This window comes from Danio rerio, chromosome 4 (assembly GCF_052040795.2).
Source record: "Danio rerio strain M-AB ecotype USA chromosome 4, GRCz13ab, whole genome shotgun sequence".
Taxonomy (NCBI): domain Eukaryota; kingdom Metazoa; phylum Chordata; class Actinopteri; order Cypriniformes; family Danionidae; genus Danio; species Danio rerio.
The window spans coordinates 35633331-35652192 of NC_141024.2; the positions used below are offsets into that span (position 1 = coordinate 35633331).

At 45.3% G+C, this 18862-nt stretch overlaps 1 protein-coding gene and 21 non-coding genes across 22 annotated transcripts in view; 21 read left to right on the top strand and 1 right to left on the bottom strand.

Annotated features, from left to right (window-relative positions):
* LOC147836787 (uncharacterized) overlaps window positions 1–18862 on the bottom strand; it is a 150092-nt gene that overhangs the window by 85406 nt on the left and 45824 nt on the right. The gene's annotated exons all lie outside the window — the stretch shown is intronic.
* trnaq-cug (transfer RNA glutamine (anticodon CUG)) lies at window positions 143–214 on the top strand. Its single transcript has one exon. It is a non-coding gene; the product is annotated as a tRNA-Gln (tRNA).
* On the top strand, window positions 317–390 carry trnai-aau (transfer RNA isoleucine (anticodon AAU)). Its single transcript has one exon. It is a non-coding gene; the product is annotated as a tRNA-Ile (tRNA).
* On the top strand, window positions 1342–1413 carry trnaq-cug (transfer RNA glutamine (anticodon CUG)). Its single transcript has one exon. It is a non-coding gene; the product is annotated as a tRNA-Gln (tRNA).
* Window positions 1516–1589, top strand: trnai-aau (transfer RNA isoleucine (anticodon AAU)). The gene has a single exon. It is a non-coding gene; the product is annotated as a tRNA-Ile (tRNA).
* trnaq-cug (transfer RNA glutamine (anticodon CUG)) lies at window positions 2542–2613 on the top strand. Its single transcript has one exon. It is a non-coding gene; the product is annotated as a tRNA-Gln (tRNA).
* Window positions 2716–2789, top strand: trnai-aau (transfer RNA isoleucine (anticodon AAU)). Its single transcript has one exon. It is a non-coding gene; the product is annotated as a tRNA-Ile (tRNA).
* trnaq-cug (transfer RNA glutamine (anticodon CUG)) lies at window positions 3741–3812 on the top strand. The gene has a single exon. It is a non-coding gene; the product is annotated as a tRNA-Gln (tRNA).
* Window positions 5108–5181, top strand: trnai-aau (transfer RNA isoleucine (anticodon AAU)). Its single transcript has one exon. It is a non-coding gene; the product is annotated as a tRNA-Ile (tRNA).
* trnai-aau (transfer RNA isoleucine (anticodon AAU)) lies at window positions 6921–6994 on the top strand. Its single transcript has one exon. It is a non-coding gene; the product is annotated as a tRNA-Ile (tRNA).
* trnaq-cug (transfer RNA glutamine (anticodon CUG)) lies at window positions 7946–8017 on the top strand. Its single transcript has one exon. It is a non-coding gene; the product is annotated as a tRNA-Gln (tRNA).
* Window positions 9146–9217, top strand: trnaq-cug (transfer RNA glutamine (anticodon CUG)). Its single transcript has one exon. It is a non-coding gene; the product is annotated as a tRNA-Gln (tRNA).
* On the top strand, window positions 9320–9393 carry trnai-aau (transfer RNA isoleucine (anticodon AAU)). The gene has a single exon. It is a non-coding gene; the product is annotated as a tRNA-Ile (tRNA).
* Window positions 10345–10416, top strand: trnaq-cug (transfer RNA glutamine (anticodon CUG)). Its single transcript has one exon. It is a non-coding gene; the product is annotated as a tRNA-Gln (tRNA).
* On the top strand, window positions 10519–10592 carry trnai-aau (transfer RNA isoleucine (anticodon AAU)). The gene has a single exon. It is a non-coding gene; the product is annotated as a tRNA-Ile (tRNA).
* trnaq-cug (transfer RNA glutamine (anticodon CUG)) lies at window positions 11545–11616 on the top strand. The gene has a single exon. It is a non-coding gene; the product is annotated as a tRNA-Gln (tRNA).
* Window positions 11719–11792, top strand: trnai-aau (transfer RNA isoleucine (anticodon AAU)). Its single transcript has one exon. It is a non-coding gene; the product is annotated as a tRNA-Ile (tRNA).
* On the top strand, window positions 12744–12815 carry trnaq-cug (transfer RNA glutamine (anticodon CUG)). Its single transcript has one exon. It is a non-coding gene; the product is annotated as a tRNA-Gln (tRNA).
* trnai-aau (transfer RNA isoleucine (anticodon AAU)) lies at window positions 14111–14184 on the top strand. Its single transcript has one exon. It is a non-coding gene; the product is annotated as a tRNA-Ile (tRNA).
* Window positions 15308–15381, top strand: trnai-aau (transfer RNA isoleucine (anticodon AAU)). Its single transcript has one exon. It is a non-coding gene; the product is annotated as a tRNA-Ile (tRNA).
* trnai-aau (transfer RNA isoleucine (anticodon AAU)) lies at window positions 16496–16569 on the top strand. The gene has a single exon. It is a non-coding gene; the product is annotated as a tRNA-Ile (tRNA).
* Window positions 17521–17592, top strand: trnaq-cug (transfer RNA glutamine (anticodon CUG)). The gene has a single exon. It is a non-coding gene; the product is annotated as a tRNA-Gln (tRNA).

Genomic DNA, 18862 nt, shown 5'->3' on the forward strand with positions numbered 1-18862 from the left:
GAGTTACTCAGAAATCAATGCACATTGGCACTGCCTTGTATTGACATTCTGCTACTTTCTGGCAAAGCCGTTTTCTTTTTTTTTTTTTTCTTTTTTACATTATTTTCTCTTTGGCCCGGGCAGCACCAAGCAGGAGACTTGAGGTTCCATGGTGTAATGGTTAGCACTCTGGACTCTGAATCCAGCGATCCGAGTTCAAATCTCGGTGGAACCTTGTTTTTTTACCAGCACCGCACAAAAAAAGCTGGAATAGCATTCTTATCTCTTGAAGAAAATGACAGTTACTCTGAGCTTTTTAGCAAACATGGCAGAAAGTGGCCGGTTAGCTCAGCTGGTTAGAGCGTGGTGCTAATAACGCCAAGGTCGCGGGTTCGATCCCCGTACTGGCCAAAGTTTTACCCTTTAAGGCCTCAGAGGCATTTCAGGATTCTGCTTAGTCTCACAGACACGAATGCTGCAGGATTCTTGTGAAAAGCCAGCTGAAATTGTTCAGTTGGGAGAGCGTTAAACTGAAGATCTAAAGGTCCCTGGTTCGATCTTGGGTTTAGGCAAAACAGTGATGTTGTTCTATTTTGTGCACAAGGGTCAGGTGACTGAAAGTCACCCAAAAAGCCTAGCTGCTTCACCCTTAAGTCCACCTGCTTCCACTTGACCAAAACACTATCTTCCTCCCAGATGGTCACGTTGCTTCTGGCGATGATTCCAATGGCCTGATCGACAGCACTCTATAATGCTATGTATTTAGCGCTTTGATGTCCCACTGCGGACACGCTGCTGAATAAAAGAAAACTGTGACTTGATAGGGCTTCTGAAGGGTTGCAATGATATGTACTACACAGAAACCGGCAAAGCTGACGTAAGTAGTTTCGCTTTAAACCCTCAAGGTGCCACCAGCTTTGCAATAAAAGCCAATGTAAAAAGGCATGAAAACAGAGGTGGAGAATGCAGTCATTGTTCCCGCTACCTCTCCCATGCAAAGCGAGCGCTTAACCATGAGCTAATTTCCCTCAAAGCAATCAATAATTTGCGATTTTCGATGTGGTCAAAATAGAAAAAAAAGATCACATTTGCTCTGTGGTGGCCTCTTTGCCCTGCCTGCCGTTTAGTCGTCGAAATGCCTGGAATAGTGCGCTTTTCTTTTGAAGGCCCTACCTGGTCCTGCTCCAGTAAACGTGTGAGGAGCCCTGCATGCCGAATGACGAGTTACTCAGAAATCAATGCACATTGGCACTGCCTTGTATTGACATTCTGCTACTTTCTGTCAAGGCCGTTTTCTTTTTTTTTTTTTTGTTTTTACATTATTTTCTCTTTGGCCCGGGCAGCACCAAGCAGGAGACTTGAGGTTCCATGGTGTAATGGTTAGCACTCTGGACTCTGAATCCAGCGATCCGAGTTCAAATCTCGGTGGAACCTTGTTTTTTTACCAGCACCGCACAAAAAAAGCTGGAATAGCATTCTTATCTCTTGAAGAAAATGACAGTTACTCTGAGCTTTTTAGCAAACACGGCAGAAAGTGGCCGGTTAGCTCAGCTGGTTAGAGCGTGGTGCTAATAACGCCAAGGTCGCGGGTTCGATCCCCGTACTGGCCAAAGTTTTACCCTTTAAGGCCTCAGAGGCATTTCAGGATTCTGCTTAGTCTCACAGACACGAATGCTGCAGGATTCTTGTGAAAAGCCAGCTGAAATTGTTCAGTTGGGAGAGCGTTAAACTGAAGATCTAAAGGTCCCTGGTTCGATCTTGGGTTTAGGCAAAACAGTGATGTTGTTCTATTTTGTGCACAAGGGTCAGGTGACTGAAAGTCACCCAAAAAGCCTAGCTGCTTCACCCTTAAGTCCACCTGCTTCCACTTGACCAAAACACTATCTTCCTCCCAGATGGTCACGTTGCTTCTGGCGATGATTCCAATGGCCTGATCGACAGCACTCTATAATGCTATGTATTTAGCGCTTTGATGTCCCACTGCGGACACACTGCTGAATAAAAGAAAACTGTGACTTGATAGGGCTTCTGAAGGGTTGCAATGATATGTACTACACAGAAACCGGCAAAGCTGACGTAAGTAGTTTCGCTTTAAACCCTCAAGGTGCCACCAGCTTTGCAATAAAAGCCAATGTAAAAAGGCATGAAAACAGAGGTGGAGAATGCAGTCATTGTTCCCGCTACCTCTCCCATGCAAAGCGAGCGCTTAACCATGAGCTAATTTCCCTCAAAGCAATCAATAATTTGCGATTTTCGATGTGGTCAAAATAGAAAAAAAAGATCACATTTGCTCTGTGGTGGCCTCTTTGCCCTGCCTGCCGTTTAGTCATCGAAATGCCTGGAATAGTGCGCTTTTCTTTTGAAGGCCCTACCTGGTCCTGCTCCAGTAAACGTGTGAGGAGCCCTGCATGCCGAATGACGAGTTACTCAGAAATCAATGCACATTGGCACTGCCTTGTATTGACATTCTGCTACTTTCTGGCAAGGCCGTTTTCTTTTTTTTTTGTTTTGTTTTTACATTATTTTCTCTTTGGCCCGGGCAGCACCAAGCAGGAGACTTGAGGTTCCATGGTGTAATGGTTAGCACTCTGGACTCTGAATCCAGCGATCCGAGTTCAAATCTCGGTGGAACCTTGTTTTTTTACCAGCACCGCACAAAAAAAGCTGGAATAGCATTCTTATCTCTTGAAGAAAATGACAGTTACGCTGAGCTTTTTAGCAAACATGGCAGAAAGTGGCCGGTTAGCTCAGCTGGTTAGAGCGTGGTGCTAATAACGCCAAGGTCGCGGGTTCGATCCCCGTACTGGCCAAAGTTTTACCCTTTAAGGCCTCAGAGGCATTTCAGGATTCTGCTTAGTCTCACAGACACGAATGCTGCAGGATTCTTGTGAAAAGCCAGCTGAAATTGTTCAGTTGGGAGAGTGTTAATCTGAAGTTCTAAAGATCCCTGGTTCAATCCTGGGTTTTGGCAAAACAGTGATGTTATTCTATTTTGTGCACAAGGGTCAGGTGACTGAAAGTCACCCAAAAAGCCTAGCTGCTTCACCCTTAAGTCCACCTGCTTCAACTTGACCAAAACACTATCTTCCTCCCAGATGGTCACGTTGCTTCTGGCGATGATTCCAATGGCCTGATCGACAGCACTCTATAATGCTATGTATTTAGCGCTTTGATGTCCCACTGCGGACACGCTGCTGAATAAAAGAAAACTGTGACTTGATAGGGCTTCTGAAGGGTTGCAATGATATGTACTACACAGAAACCGGCAAAGCTGACGTAAGTAGTTTCGCTTTAAACCCTCAAGGTGCCACCAGCTTTGCAATAAAAGCCAATGTAAAAAGGCATGAAAACAGAGGTGGAGAATGCAGTCATTGTTCCCGCTACCTCTCCCATGCAAAGCGACGCTTAACCATGAGCTAATTTCCCTCAAAGCAATCAATAATTGGCGATTTTCGATGTGGTCAAAATAAAAATAAAAAATCACATTTGCTCTGTGGTGGCCTCTTTGCCCTGCCTGCCGTTTAGTCATCAAAATGCCTGGAATAGTGCGCTTTTCTTTTGAAGGCCCTACCTGGTCCTGCTCCAGTAAACGTGTGAGGAGCCCTGCATGCCGAATGACGAGTTACTCAGAAATCAATGCACATTGGCACTGCCTTGTATTGACATTCTGCTACTTTCTGTCAAGGCCGTTTTCTTTTTTTTTTTTTTTGTTTTTACATTATTTTCTCTTTGGCCCGGGCAGCACCAAGCAGGAGACTTGAGGTTCCATGGTGTAATGGTTAGCACTCTGGACTCTGAATCCAGCGATCCGAGTTCAAATCTCGATGGGACCTTGTTTTTTTACCAGCACCACACCAAAAAAGCTGGAATAGCATTCTAATCTCTTGAAGAAAATGACAGTTACTCTGAGCTTTTTGGCAAACATGGCAGAAAGTGGTAGGTTAGCTCAGCTGGTTAGAGCGTGGTGCTAATAACGCCAAGGTCGTGGGTTCGATCCCCGTACTGGCCAAAGTTTTACCCTTTAAGGCCTCAGAGGCATTTCAGGATTCTGCTTAGTCTCACAGACACGAATGCTGCAGGATTCCTGTGAAAAGGCAGCTGAAATTGTTCAGTTGGGAAAGCGATAAACTGAAGATCTAAAGGTCCCTGGTTCGATCCTGGGATTCGGCAAAACAGTGATGTTGTTCTATTTTGTGCACAAGGGTCAGGTGACTGAAAGTCACCCAAAAAGCCTAGCTGCTTCACCCTTAAGTCCACCTGCTTCCACTTGACCAAAACACTATCTTCCTCCCAGATGGTCACGTTGCTTCTGGCGATGATTCCAATGGCCTGATCGACAGCACTCTATAATGCTATGTATTTAGCGCTTTGATGTCCCACTGCGGACACGCTGCTGAATAAAAGAAAACTGTGACTTGATAGGGCTTCTGAAGGGTTGCAATGATATGTACTACACAGAAACCGGCAAAGCTGACGTAAGTAGTTTCGCTTTAAACCCTCAAGGTGCCACCAGCTTTGCAATAAAAGCCAATGTAAAAAGGCATGAAAACAGAGGTGGAGAATGCAGTCATTGTTCCCGCTACCTCTCCCATGCAAAGCGAGCGCTTAACCATGAGCTAATTTCCCTCAAAGCAATCAATAATTGGCGATTTTCGACGTGGTCAAAATAGAAAAAAAAGATCACATTTGCTCTGTGGTGGCCTCTTTGCCCTGCCTGCCGTTTAGTCATCAAAATGCCTGGAATAGTGCGCTTTTCTTTTGAAGGCCCTACCTGGTCCTGCTCCAGTAAACGTGTGAGGAGCCCTGCATGCCGAATGACGAGTTACTCAGAAATCAATGCACATTGGCACTGCCTTGTATTGACATTCTGCTACTTTCTGGCAAGGCCGTTTTCTTTTTTTTTTTTTTACATTATTTTCTCTTTGGCCCGGGCAGCACCAAGCAGGAGACTTGAGGTTCCATGGTGTAATGGTTAGCACTCTGGACTCTGAATCCAGCGATCTGAGTTCAAAACTTGGTGGAACCTTGTTTTTTTACCAGCACCGCACAAAAAAAGCTGGAATAGCATTCTTATCTCTTGAAGAAAATGACAGTTACTCTGAGCTTTTTAGCAAACATGGCAGAAAGTGGCCGGTTAGCTCAGCTGGTTAGAGCGTGGTGCTAATAACGCCAAGGTCGCGGGTTCGATCCCCGTACTGGCCAGACTTCTACCCTTCAAGGCCTCAGAAGCATTTCAGGATTCTGCTTAGTCTCACAGACATGAATGCTGCAGGATTCTTGTGGAAAGGCAGCCGAAATTGCTCAGTTGGGAGAGTGTTAAACTGAAGATCTAAAGGTCCCTGGTTCGATCCTGGGATTCGGCAAAACAGTGATGTTGTTCTATTTTGTGCACAAGGGTCAGGTGACTGAAAGTCACCCAAAAAGCCTAGCTGCTTCACCCTTAAGTCCACCTGCTTCCACTTGACCAAAACACTATCTTCCTCCCAGATGGTCACGTTGCTTCTGGCGATGATTCCAATGGCCTGATCGACAGCACTCTATAATGCTATGTATTTAGCGCTTTGATGTCCCACTGCGGACACACTGCTGAATAAAAGAAAACTGTGACTTGATAGGGCTTCTGAAGGGTTGCAATGATATGTACTACACAGAAACCGGCAAAGCTGACGTAAGTAGTTTCGCTTTAAACCCTCAAGGTGCCACCAGCTTTGCAATAAAAGCCAATGTAAAAAGGCATGAAAACAGAGGTGGAGAATGCAGTCATTGTTCCCGCTACCTCTCCCATGCAAAGCGAGCGCTTAACCATGAGCTAATTCCCCTCAAAGCAATCAATAATTGGCGATTTTCTACGTGGTCAAAATAGAAAAAAAGATCACATTTGCTCTGTGGTGGCCTCTTTGCCCTGCCTGCCGTTTAGTCGTCAAAATGCCTGGAATAGTGTGCTTTTCTTTTGAAGGCCCTACCTGGTCCTGCTCCAGTAAACGTGTGAGAAGCCCTGCATGCCGAATGACGAGTTACTCAGAAATCAATGCACATTGGCACTGCCTTGTATTGACATTCTGCTACTTTCTGTCAAGGCCGTTTTCTTTTTTTTTTTTTTGTTTTTACATTATTTTCTCTTTGGCCCGGGCAGCACCAAGCAGATGAATTGAGGTTCATGGTGTAATGGTTAGCACTCTGGACTCTGAATCCAGCGATCCGAGTTCAAATCTTGATGGGACCTTGTTTTTTTACCAGCACCGCACAAAAAAAGCTGGAATAGCATTCTTATCTCTTGAAGAAAATGACAGTTACGCTGAGCTTTTTAGCAAACATGGCAGAAAGTGGCCGGTTAGCTCAGCTGGTTAGAGCGTAAAAAGGCATGAAAACAGAGGTGGAGAATGCAGTCATTGTTCCCGCTACCTCTCCCATGCAAAGCGAGCGCTTAACCATGAGCTAATTTCCCTCAAAGCAATCAATAATTGGAGATTTTCTACGTGGTCAAAATAGAAAAAAAGATCACATTTGCTCTGTGGTGGCCTCTTTGCCCTGCCTGCCGTTTAGTCGTCAAAATGCCTGGAATAGTGCGCTTTTCTTTTGAAGGCCCTACCTGGTCCTGCTCCAGTAAACGTGTGAGGAGCCCTGCATGCCGAATGACGAGTTACTCAGAAATCAATGCACATTGGCACTGCCTTGTATTGACATTCTGCTACTTTCTGTCAAGGCCGTTTTCTTTTTTTTTTTGTTTTTACATTATTTTCTCTTTGGCCCGGGCAGCACCAAGCAGATGACTTGAGGTTCATGGTGTAATGGTTAGCACTCTGAATCCAGCGATCCGAGTTCAAATCTCGGTGGAACCTTGTTTTTTTACCAGCACCGCACAAAAAAAGCTGGAATAGCATTCTTATCTCTTGAAGAAAATGACAGTTACTCTGAGCTTTTTAGCAAACATGGCAGAAAGTGGCCGGTTAGCTCAGCTGGTTAGAGCGTGGTGCTAATAACGCCAAGGTCGCGGGTTCGATCCCCGTACTGGCCAAAGTTTTACCCTTTAAGGCCTCAGAGGCATTTCAGGATTCTGCTTAGTCTCACAGACACGAATGCTGCAGGATTCTTGTGAAAAGGCAGCTGAAATTGTTCAGTTGGGAGAGCGTTAAACTGAAGATCTAAAGGTCCCTGGTTCGATCCTGGGATTCGGCAAAACAGTGATGTTGTTCTATTTTGTGCACAAGGGTCAGGTGACTGAAAGTCACCCAAAAAGCCTAGCTGCTTCACCCTTAAGTCCACCTGCTTCCACTTGACCAAAACACTATCTTCCTCCCAGATGGTCACGTTGCTTCTGGCAATGATTCCAATGGCCTGATCGACAGCACTCTATAATGCTATGTATTTAGCGCTTTGATGTCCCACTGCGGACACGCTGCTGAATAAAAGAAAACTGTGACTTGATAGGGCTTCTGAAGGGTTGCAATGATATGTACTACACAGAAACCGGCAAAGCTGACGTAAGTAGTTTCGCTTTAAACCCTCAAGGTGCCACCAGCTTTGCAATAAAAGCCAATGTAAAAAGGCATGAAAACAGAGGTGGAGAATGCAGTCATTGTTCCCGCTACCTCTCCCATGCAAAGCGAGCGCTTAACCATGAGCTAATTTCCCTCAAAGCAATCAATAATTGGCGATTTTCGACGTGGTCAAAATAGAAAAAAAAGATCACATTTGCTCTGTGGTGGCCTCTTTGCCCTGCCTGCCGTTTAGTCATCAAAATGCCTGGAATAGTGCGCTTTTCTTTTGAAGGCCCTACCTGGTCCTGCTCCAGTAAACGTGTGAGGAGCCCTGCATGCCGAATGACGAGTTACTCAGAAATCAATGCACATTGGCACTGCCTTGTATTGACATTCTGCTACTTTCTGGCAAAGCCGTTTTCTTTTTTTTTTTTTCTTTTTTACATTATTTTCTCTTTGGCCCGGGCAGCACCAAGCAGGAGACTTGAGGTTCCATGGTGTAATGGTTAGCACTCTGGACTCTGAATCCAGCGATCCGAGTTCAAATCTCGGTGGAACCTTGTTTTTTTACCAGCACCGCACAAAAAAAGCTGGAATAGCATTCTTATCTCTTGAAGAAAATGACAGTTACTCTGAGCTTTTTAGCAAACATGGCAGAAAGTGGTAGGTTAGCTCAGCTGGTTAGAGCGTGGTGCTAATAACGCCAAGGTCGTGGGTTCGATCCCCGTACTGGCCAAAGTTTTACCCTTTAAGGCCTCAGAGGCATTTCAGGATTCTGCTTAGTCTCACAGACACGAATGCTGCAGGATTCCTGTGAAAAGGCAGCTGAAATTGTTCAGTTGGGAAAGCGTTAAACTGAAGATCTAAAGGTCCCTGGTTCGATCCTGGGATTCGGCAAAACAGTGATGTTGTTCTATTTTGTGCACAAGGGTCAGGTGACTGAAAGTCACCCAAAAAGCCTAGCTGCTTCACCCTTAAGTCCACCTGCTTCCACTTGACCAAAACACTATCTTCCTCCCAGATGGTCACGTTGCTTCTGGCGATGATTCCAATGGCCTGATCGACAGCACTCTATAATGCTATGTATTTAGCGCTTTGATGTCCCACTGCGGACACGCTGCTGAATAAAAGAAAACTGTGACTTGATAGGGCTTCTGAAGGGTTGCAATGATATGTACTACACAGAAACCGGCAAAGCTGACGTAAGTAGTTTCGCTTTAAACCCTCAAGGTGCCACCAGCTTTGCAATAAAAGCCAATGTAAAAAGGCATGAAAACAGAGGTGGAGAATGCAGTCATTGTTCCCGCTACCTCTCCCATGCAAAGCGAGCGCTTAACCATGAGCTAATTTCCCTCAAAGCAATCAATAATTGGCGATTTTCGACGTGGTCAAAATAGAAAAAAAAGATCACATTTGCTCTGTGGTGGCCTCTTTGCCCTGCCTGCCGTTTAGTCATCGAAATGCCTGGAATAGTGCGCTTTTCTTTTGAAGGCCCTACCTGGTCCTGCTCCAGTAAACGTGTGAGGAGCCCTGCATGCCGAATGACGAGTTACTCAGAAATCAATGCACATTGGCACTGCCTTGTATTGACATTCTGCTACTTTCTGGCAAAGCCGTTTTCTTTTTTTTTTTTTTCTTTTTTACATTATTTTCTCTTTGGCCCGGGCAGCACCAAGCAGGAGACTTGAGGTTCCATGGTGTAATGGCTAGCACTCTGGACTCTGAATCCAGCGATCCGAGTTCAAATCTCGGTGGAACCTTGTTTTTTTACCAGCACCGCACAAAAAAAGCTGGAATAGCATTCTTATCTCTTGAAGAAAATGACAGTTACTCTGAGCTTTTTAGCAAACATGGCAGAAAGTGGCCGGTTAGCTCAGCTGGTTAGAGCGTGGTGCTAATAACGCCAAGGTCGCGGGTTCGATCCCCGTACTGGCCAAAGTTTTACCCTTTAAGGCCTCAGAGGCATTTCAGGATTCTGCTTAGTCTCACAGACACGAATGCTGCAGGATTCTTGTGAAAAGCCAGCTGAAATTGTTCAGTTGGGAGAGCGTTAAACTGAAGATCTAAAGGTCCCTGGTTCGATCTTGGGTTTAGGCAAAACAGTGATGTTGTTCTATTTTGTGCACAAGGGTCAGGTGACTGAAAGTCACCCAAAAAGCCTAGCTGCTTCACCCTTAAGTCCACCTGCTTCCACTTGACCAAAACACTATCTTCCTCCCAGATGGTCACGTTGCTTCTGGCGATGATTCCAATGGCCTGATCGACAGCACTCTATAATGCTATGTATTTAGCGCTTTGATGTCCCACTGCGGACACGCTGCTGAATAAAAGAAAACTGTGACTTGATAGGGCTTCTGAAGGGTTGCAATGATATGTACTACACAGAAACCGGCAAAGCTGACGTAAGTAGTTTCGCTTTAAACCCTCAAGGTGCCACCAGCTTTGCAATAAAAGCCAATGTAAAAAGGCATGAAAACAGAGGTGGAGAATGCAGTCATTGTTCCCGCTACCTCTCCCATGCAAAGCGAGCGCTTAACCATGAGCTAATTTCCCTCAAAGCAATCAATAATTTGCGATTTTCGATGTGGTCAAAATAGAAAAAAAAGATCACATTTGCTCTGTGGTGGCCTCTTTGCCCTGCCTGCCGTTTAGTCGTCGAAATGCCTGGAATAGTGCGCTTTTCTTTTGAAGGCCCTACCTGGTCCTGCTCCAGTAAACGTGTGAGGAGCCCTGCATGCCGAATGACGAGTTACTCAGAAATCAATGCACATTGGCACTGCCTTGTATTGACATTCTGCTACTTTCTGTCAAGGCCGTTTTCTTTTTTTTTTTTTTGTTTTTACATTATTTTCTCTTTGGCCCGGGCAGCACCAAGCAGGAGACTTGAGGTTCCATGGTGTAATGGTTAGCACTCTGGACTCTGAATCCAGCGATCCGAGTTCAAATCTCGGTGGAACCTTGTTTTTTTACCAGCACCGCACAAAAAAAGCTGGAATAGCATTCTTATCTCTTGAAGAAAATGACAGTTACTCTGAGCTTTTTAGCAAACACGGCAGAAAGTGGCCGGTTAGCTCAGCTGGTTAGAGCGTGGTGCTAATAACGCCAAGGTCGCGGGTTCGATCCCCGTACTGGCCAAAGTTTTACCCTTTAAGGCCTCAGAGGCATTTCAGGATTCTGCTTAGTCTCACAGACACGAATGCTGCAGGATTCTTGTGAAAAGCCAGCTGAAATTGTTCAGTTGGGAGAGCGTTAAACTGAAGATCTAAAGGTCCCTGGTTCGATCTTGGGTTTAGGCAAAACAGTGATGTTGTTCTATTTTGTGCACAAGGGTCAGGTGACTGAAAGTCACCCAAAAAGCCTAGCTGCTTCACCCTTAAGTCCACCTGCTTCCACTTGACCAAAACACTATCTTCCTCCCAGATGGTCACGTTGCTTCTGGCGATGATTCCAATGGCCTGATCGACAGCACTCTATAATGCTATGTATTTAGCGCTTTGATGTCCCACTGCGGACACACTGCTGAATAAAAGAAAACTGTGACTTGATAGGGCTTCTGAAGGGTTGCAATGATATGTACTACACAGAAACCGGCAAAGCTGACGTAAGTAGTTTCGCTTTAAACCCTCAAGGTGCCACCAGCTTTGCAATAAAAGCCAATGTAAAAAGGCATGAAAACAGAGGTGGAGAATGCAGTCATTGTTCCCGCTACCTCTCCCATGCAAAGCGAGCGCTTAACCATGAGCTAATTTCCCTCAAAGCAATCAATAATTTGCGATTTTCGATGTGGTCAAAATAGAAAAAAAAGATCACATTTGCTCTGTGGTGGCCTCTTTGCCCTGCCTGCCGTTTAGTCATCGAAATGCCTGGAATAGTGCGCTTTTCTTTTGAAGGCCCTACCTGGTCCTGCTCCAGTAAACGTGTGAGGAGCCCTGCATGCCGAATGACGAGTTACTCAGAAATCAATGCACATTGGCACTGCCTTGTATTGACATTCTGCTACTTTCTGGCAAGGCCGTTTTCTTTTTTTTTTGTTTTGTTTTTACATTATTTTCTCTTTGGCCCGGGCAGCACCAAGCAGGAGACTTGAGGTTCCATGGTGTAATGGTTAGCACTCTGGACTCTGAATCCAGCGATCCGAGTTCAAATCTCGGTGGAACCTTGTTTTTTTACCAGCACCGCACAAAAAAAGCTGGAATAGCATTCTTATCTCTTGAAGAAAATGACAGTTACGCTGAGCTTTTTAGCAAACATGGCAGAAAGTGGCCGGTTAGCTCAGCTGGTTAGAGCGTGGTGCTAATAACGCCAAGGTCGCGGGTTCGATCCCCGTACTGGCCAAAGTTTTACCCTTTAAGGCCTCAGAGGCATTTCAGGATTCTGCTTAGTCTCACAGACACGAATGCTGCAGGATTCTTGTGAAAAGCCAGCTGAAATTGTTCAGTTGGGAGAGTGTTAATCTGAAGTTCTAAAGATCCCTGGTTCAATCCTGGGTTTTGGCAAAACAGTGATGTTATTCTATTTTGTGCACAAGGGTCAGGTGACTGAAAGTCACCCAAAAAGCCTAGCTGCTTCACCCTTAAGTCCACCTGCTTCAACTTGACCAAAACACTATCTTCCTCCCAGATGGTCACGTTGCTTCTGGCGATGATTCCAATGGCCTGATCGACAGCACTCTATAATGCTATGTATTTAGCGCTTTGATGTCCCACTGCGGACACGCTGCTGAATAAAAGAAAACTGTGACTTGATAGGGCTTCTGAAGGGTTGCAATGATATGTACTACACAGAAACCGGCAAAGCTGACGTAAGTAGTTTCGCTTTAAACCCTCAAGGTGCCACCAGCTTTGCAATAAAAGCCAATGTAAAAAGGCATGAAAACAGAGGTGGAGAATGCAGTCATTGTTCCCGCTACCTCTCCCATGCAAAGCGACGCTTAACCATGAGCTAATTTCCCTCAAAGCAATCAATAATTGGCGATTTTCGATGTGGTCAAAATAAAAATAAAAAATCACATTTGCTCTGTGGTGGCCTCTTTGCCCTGCCTGCCGTTTAGTCATCAAAATGCCTGGAATAGTGCGCTTTTCTTTTGAAGGCCCTACCTGGTCCTGCTCCAGTAAACGTGTGAGGAGCCCTGCATGCCGAATGACGAGTTACTCAGAAATCAATGCACATTGGCACTGCCTTGTATTGACATTCTGCTACTTTCTGTCAAGGCCGTTTTCTTTTTTTTTTTTTTTGTTTTTACATTATTTTCTCTTTGGCCCGGGCAGCACCAAGCAGGAGACTTGAGGTTCCATGGTGTAATGGTTAGCACTCTGGACTCTGAATCCAGCGATCCGAGTTCAAATCTCGATGGGACCTTGTTTTTTTACCAGCACCACACCAAAAAAGCTGGAATAGCATTCTAATCTCTTGAAGAAAATGACAGTTACTCTGAGCTTTTTAGCAAACATGGCAGAAAGTGGTAGGTTAGCTCAGCTGGTTAGAGCGTGGTGCTAATAACGCCAAGGTCGTGGGTTCGATCCCCGTACTGGCCAAAGTTTTACCCTTTAAGGCCTCAGAGGCATTTCAGGATTCTGCTTAGTCTCACAGACACGAATGCTGCAGGATTCCTGTGAAAAGGCAGCTGAAATTGTTCAGTTGGGAAAGCGATAAACTGAAGATCTAAAGGTCCCTGGTTCGATCCTGGGATTCGGCAAAACAGTGATGTTGTTCTATTTTGTGCACAAGGGTCAGGTGACTGAAAGTCACCCAAAAAGCCTAGCTGCTTCACCCTTAAGTCCACCTGCTTCCACTTGACCAAAACACTATCTTCCTCCCAGATGGTCACGTTGCTTCTGGCGATGATTCCAATGGCCTGATCGACAGCACTCTATAATGCTATGTATTTAGCGCTTTGATGTCCCACTGCGGACACGCTGCTGAATAAAAGAAAACTGTGACTTGATAGGGCTTCTGAAGGGTTGCAATGATATGTACTACACAGAAACCGGCAAAGCTGACGTAAGTAGTTTCGCTTTAAACCCTCAAGGTGCCACCAGCTTTGCAATAAAAGCCAATGTAAAAAGGCATGAAAACAGAGGTGGAGAATGCAGTCATTGTTCCCGCTACCTCTCCCATGCAAAGCGAGCGCTTAACCATGAGCTAATTTCCCTCAAAGCAATCAATAATTGGCGATTTTCGACGTGGTCAAAATAGAAAAAAAAGATCACATTTGCTCTGTGGTGGCCTCTTTGCCCTGCCTGCCGTTTAGTCATCAAAATGCCTGGAATAGTGCGCTTTTCTTTTGAAGGCCCTACCTGGTCCTGCTCCAGTAAACGTGTGAGGAGCCCTGCATGCCGAATGACGAGTTACTCAGAAATCAATGCACATTGGCACTGCCTTGTATTGACATTCTGCTACTTTCTGGCAAGGCCGTTTTCTTTTTTTTTTTTTTACATTATTTTCTCTTTGGCCCGGGCAGCACCAAGCAGGAGACTTGAGGTTCCATGGTGTAATGGTTAGCACTCTGGACTCTGAATCCAGCGATCTGAGTTCAAAACTTGGTGGAACCTTGTTTTTTTACCAGCACCGCACAAAAAAAGCTGGAATAGCATTCTTATCTCTTGAAGAAAATGACAGTTACTCTGAGCTTTTTAGCAAACATGGCAGAAAGTGGCCGGTTAGCTCAGCTGGTTAGAGCGTGGTGCTAATAACGCCAAGGTCGCGGGTTCGATCCCCGTACTGGCCAGACTTCTACCCTTCAAGGCCTCAGAAGCATTTCAGGATTCTGCTTAGTCTCACAGACATGAATGCTGCAGGATTCTTGTGGAAAGGCAGCCGAAATTGCTCAGTTGGGAGAGTGTTAAACTGAAGATCTAAAGGTCCCTGGTTCGATCCTGGGATTCGGCAAAACAGTGATGTTGTTCTATTTTGTGCACAAGGGTCAGGTGACTGAAAGTCACCCAAAAAGCCTAGCTGCTTCACCCTTAAGTCCACCTGCTTCCACTTGACCAAAACACTATCTTCCTCCCAGATGGTCACGTTGCTTCTGGCGATGATTCCAATGGCCTGATCGACAGCACTCTATAATGCTATGTATTTAGCGCTTTGATGTCCCACTGCGGACACACTGCTGAATAAAAGAAAACTGTGACTTGATAGGGCTTCTGAAGGGTTGCAATGATATGTACTACACAGAAACCGGCAAAGCTGACGTAAGTAGTTTCGCTTTAAACCCTCAAGGTGCCACCAGCTTTGCAATAAAAGCCAATGTAAAAAGGCATGAAAACAGAGGTGGAGAATGCAGTCATTGTTCCCGCTACCTCTCCCATGCAAAGCGAGCGCTTAACCATGAGCTAATTCCCCTCAAAGCAATCAATAATTGGCGATTTTCTACGTGGTCAAAATAGAAAAAAAGATCACATTTGCTCTGTGGTGGCCTCTTTGCCCTGCCTGCCGTTTAGTCGTCAAAATGCCTGGAATAGTGTGCTTTTCTTTTGAAGGCCCTACCTGGTCCTGCTCCAGTAAACGTGTGAGAAGCCCTGCATGCCGAATGACGAGTTACTCAGAAATCAATGCACATTGGCACTGCCTTGTATTGACATTCTGCTACTTTCTGTCAAGGCCGTTTTCTTTTTTTTTTTTTTGTTTTTACATTATTTTCTCTTTGGCCCGGGCAGCACCAAGCAGATGAATTGAGGTTCATGGTGTAATGGTTAGCACTCTGGACTCTGAATCCAGCGATCCGAGTTCAAATCTTGATGGGACCTTGTTTTTTTACCAGCACCGCACAAAAAAAGCTGGAATAGCATTCTTATCTCTTGAAGAAAATGACAGTTACGCTGAGCTTTTTAGCAAACATGGCAGAAAGTGGCCGGTTAGCTCAGCTGGTTAGAGCGTGGTGCTAATAACGCCAAGGTCGCGGGTTCGATCCCCGTACTGGCCAAAGTTTTACTCTTTAAGGCCTCAGAGGCATTTCAGGATTCTGCTTAGCCTCACAGACACGAATGCTGCAGGATTCTTGTGAAAAGGCAGCTGAAATTGTTCAGTTGGGAGAGTGTTAATCTGAAGTTCTAAAGATCCCTGGTTCAATCCTGGGTTTCGGCAAAACAGTGATGTTATTCTATTTTGTGCACAAGGGTCAGGTGACTGAAAGTCACCCAAAAAGCCTAGCTGCTTCACCCTTAAGTCCACCTGCTTCCACTTGACCAAAACACTATCTTCCTCCCAGATGGTCACGTTGCTTCTGGCGATGATTCCAATGGCCTGATCGACAGCACTCTATAATGCTATGTATTTAGCGCTTTGATGTCCCACTGCGGACACGCTGCTGAATAAAAGAAAACTGTGACTTGATAGGGCTTCTAAAGGGTTGCAATGATATGTACTACACAGAAACCGGCAAAGCTGACGTAAGTAGTTTCGCTTTAAACCCTCAAGGTGCCACCAGCTTTGCAATAAAAGCCAATGTAAAAAGGCATGAAAACAGAGGTGGAGAATGCAGTCATTGTTCCCGCTACCTCTCCCATGCAAAGCGAGCGCTTAACCATGAGCTAATTCCCCTCAAAGCAATCAATAATTGGAGATTTTCTACGTGGTCAAAATAGAAAAAAAGATCACATTTGCTCTGTGGTGGCCTCTTTGCCCTGCCTGCCGTTTAGTCGTCAAAATGCCTGGAATAGTGCGCTTTTCTTTTGAAGGCCCTACCTGGTCCTGCTCCAGTAAACGTGTGAGGAGCCCTGCATGCCGAATGACGAGTTACTCAGAAATCAATGCACATTGGCACTGCCTTGTATTGACATTCTGCTACTTTCTGTCAAGGCCGTTTTCTTTTTTTTTTTTGTTTTTACATTATTTTCTCTTTGGCCCGGGCAGCACCAAGCAGATGACTTGAGGTTCATGGTGTAATGGTTAGCACTCTGAATCCAGCGATCCGAGTTCAAATCTCGGTGGAACCTTGTTTTTTTACCAGCACCGCACAAAAAAAGCTGGAATAGCATTCTTATCTCTTGAAGAAAATGACAGTTACTCTGAGCTTTTTAGCAAACATGGCAGAAAGTGGCCGGTTAGCTCAGCTAGTTAGAGCGTGGTGCTAATAACGCCAAGGTCGCGGGTTCGATCCCCGTACTGGCCAAAGTTTTACCCTTTAGGCCTCAGAGGCATTTCAGGATTCTGCTTAGTCTCACAGACACGAATGCTGCAGGATTCTTGTGAAAAGGCAGCTGAAATTGTTCAGTTGGGAGAGCGTTAAACTGAAGATCTAAAGGTCCCTGGTTCGATCTTGGGTTTAGGCAAAACAGTGATGTTGTTCTATTTTGTGCACAAGGGTCAGGTGACTGAAAGTCACCCAAAAAGCCTAGCTGCTTCACCCTTAAGTCCACCTGCTTCCACTTGACCAAAACACTATCTTCCTCCCAGATGGTCACGTTGCTTCTGGCGATGATTCCAATGGCCTGATCGACAGCACTCTATAATGCTATGTATTTAGCGCTTTGATGTCCCACTGCGGACACACTGCTGAATAAAAGAAAACTGTGACTTGATAGGGCTTCTGAAGGGTTGCAATGATATGTACTACACAGAAACCGGCAAAGCTGACGTAAGTAGTTTCGCTTTAAACCCTCAAGGTGCCACCAGCTTTGCAATAAAAGCCAATGTAAAAAGGCATGAAAACAGAGGTGGAGAATGCAGTCATTGTTCCCGCTACCTCTCCCATGCAAAGCGAGCACTTAACCATGAGCTAATTTCCCTCAAAGCAATCAATAATTGGCGATTTTCGATGTGGTCAAAATAGAAAAAAAAGATCACATTTGCTCTGTGGTGGCCTCTTTGCCCTGCCTGCCGTTTAGTCGTCGAAATGCCTGGAATAGTGCGCTTTTCTTTTGAAGGCCCTACCTGGTCCTGCTCCAGTAAACGTGTGAGGAGCCCTGCATGCCGAATGACGAGTTACTCAGAAATCAATGCACATTGGCACTGCCTTGTATTGACATTCTGCTACTTTCTGGCAAGGCCGTTTTCTTTTTTTTTTGTTTTGTTTTTACATTATTTTCTCTTTGGCCCGGGCAGCACCAAGCAGGAGACTTGAGGTTCCATGGTGTAATGGTTAGCACTCTGGACTCTGAATCCAGCGATCCGAGTTCAAATCTCGATGGGACCTTGTTTTTTTACCAGCACCACACCAAAAAAGCTGGAATAGCATTCTAATCTCTTGAAGAAAATGACAGTTACTCTGAGCTTTTTAGCAAACATGGCAGAAAGTGGCCGGTTAGCTCAGCTGGTTAGAGCAAGGTGCTAATAACGCCAAGGTCGTGGGTTCGATCCCCGTACTGGCCAAAGTTTTACCCTTTAAGGCCTCAGAGGCATTTCAGGATTCTGCTTAGTCTCACAGACACGAATGCTGCAGGATTCCTGTGAAAAGGCAGCTGAAATTGTTCAGTTGGGAGAGCGTTAAACTGAAGATCTAAAGGTCCCTGGTTCGATCCTGGGATTCGGCAAAACAGTGATGTTGTTCTATTTTGTGCACAAGGGTCAGGTGACTGAAAGTCACCCAAAAAGCCTAGCTGCTTCACCCTTAAGTCCACCTGCTTCCACTTGACCAAAACACTATCTTCCTCCCAGATGGTCACGTTGCTTCTGGCGATGATTCCAATGGCCTGATCGACAGCACTCTATAATGCTATGTATTTAGCGCTTTGATGTCCCACTGCGGACACGCTGCTGAATAAAAGAAAACTGTGACTTGATAGGGCTTCTGAAGGGTTGCAATGATATGTACTACACAGAAACCGGCAAAGCTGACGTAAGTAATTTCGCTTTAAACCCTCAAGGTGCCACCAGCTTTGCAATAAAAGCCAATGTAAAAAGGCATGAAAACAGAGGTGGAGAATGCAGTCATTGTTCCCGCTACCTCTCCCATGCAAAGCGAGCGCTTAACCATGAGCTAATTTCCCTCAAAGCAATCAATAATTGGAGATTTTCTACGTGGTCAAAATAGAAAAAAAGATCACATTTGCTCTGTGGTGGCCTCTTTGCCCTGCCTGCCGTTTAGTCGTCAAAATACCTGGAATAGTGCGCTTTTCTTTTGAAGGCCCTACCTGGTCCTGCTCCAGTAAACGTGTGAGGAGCCCTGCATGCCGAATGACGAGTTACTCAGAAATCAATGCACATTGGCACTGCCTTGTATTGACATTCTGCTACTTTCTGTCAAGGCCGTTTTCTTTTTTTTTTTGTTTTTACATTATTTTCTCTTTGGCCCGGGCAGCACCAAGCAGATGACTTGAGGTTCATGGTGTAATGGTTAGCACTCTGAATCCAGCGATCCGAGTTCAAATCTCGGTGGAACCTTGTTTTTTTACCAGCACCGCACAAAAAAAGCTGGAATAGCATTCTTATCTCTTGAAGAAAATGACAGTTACTCTGAGCTTTTT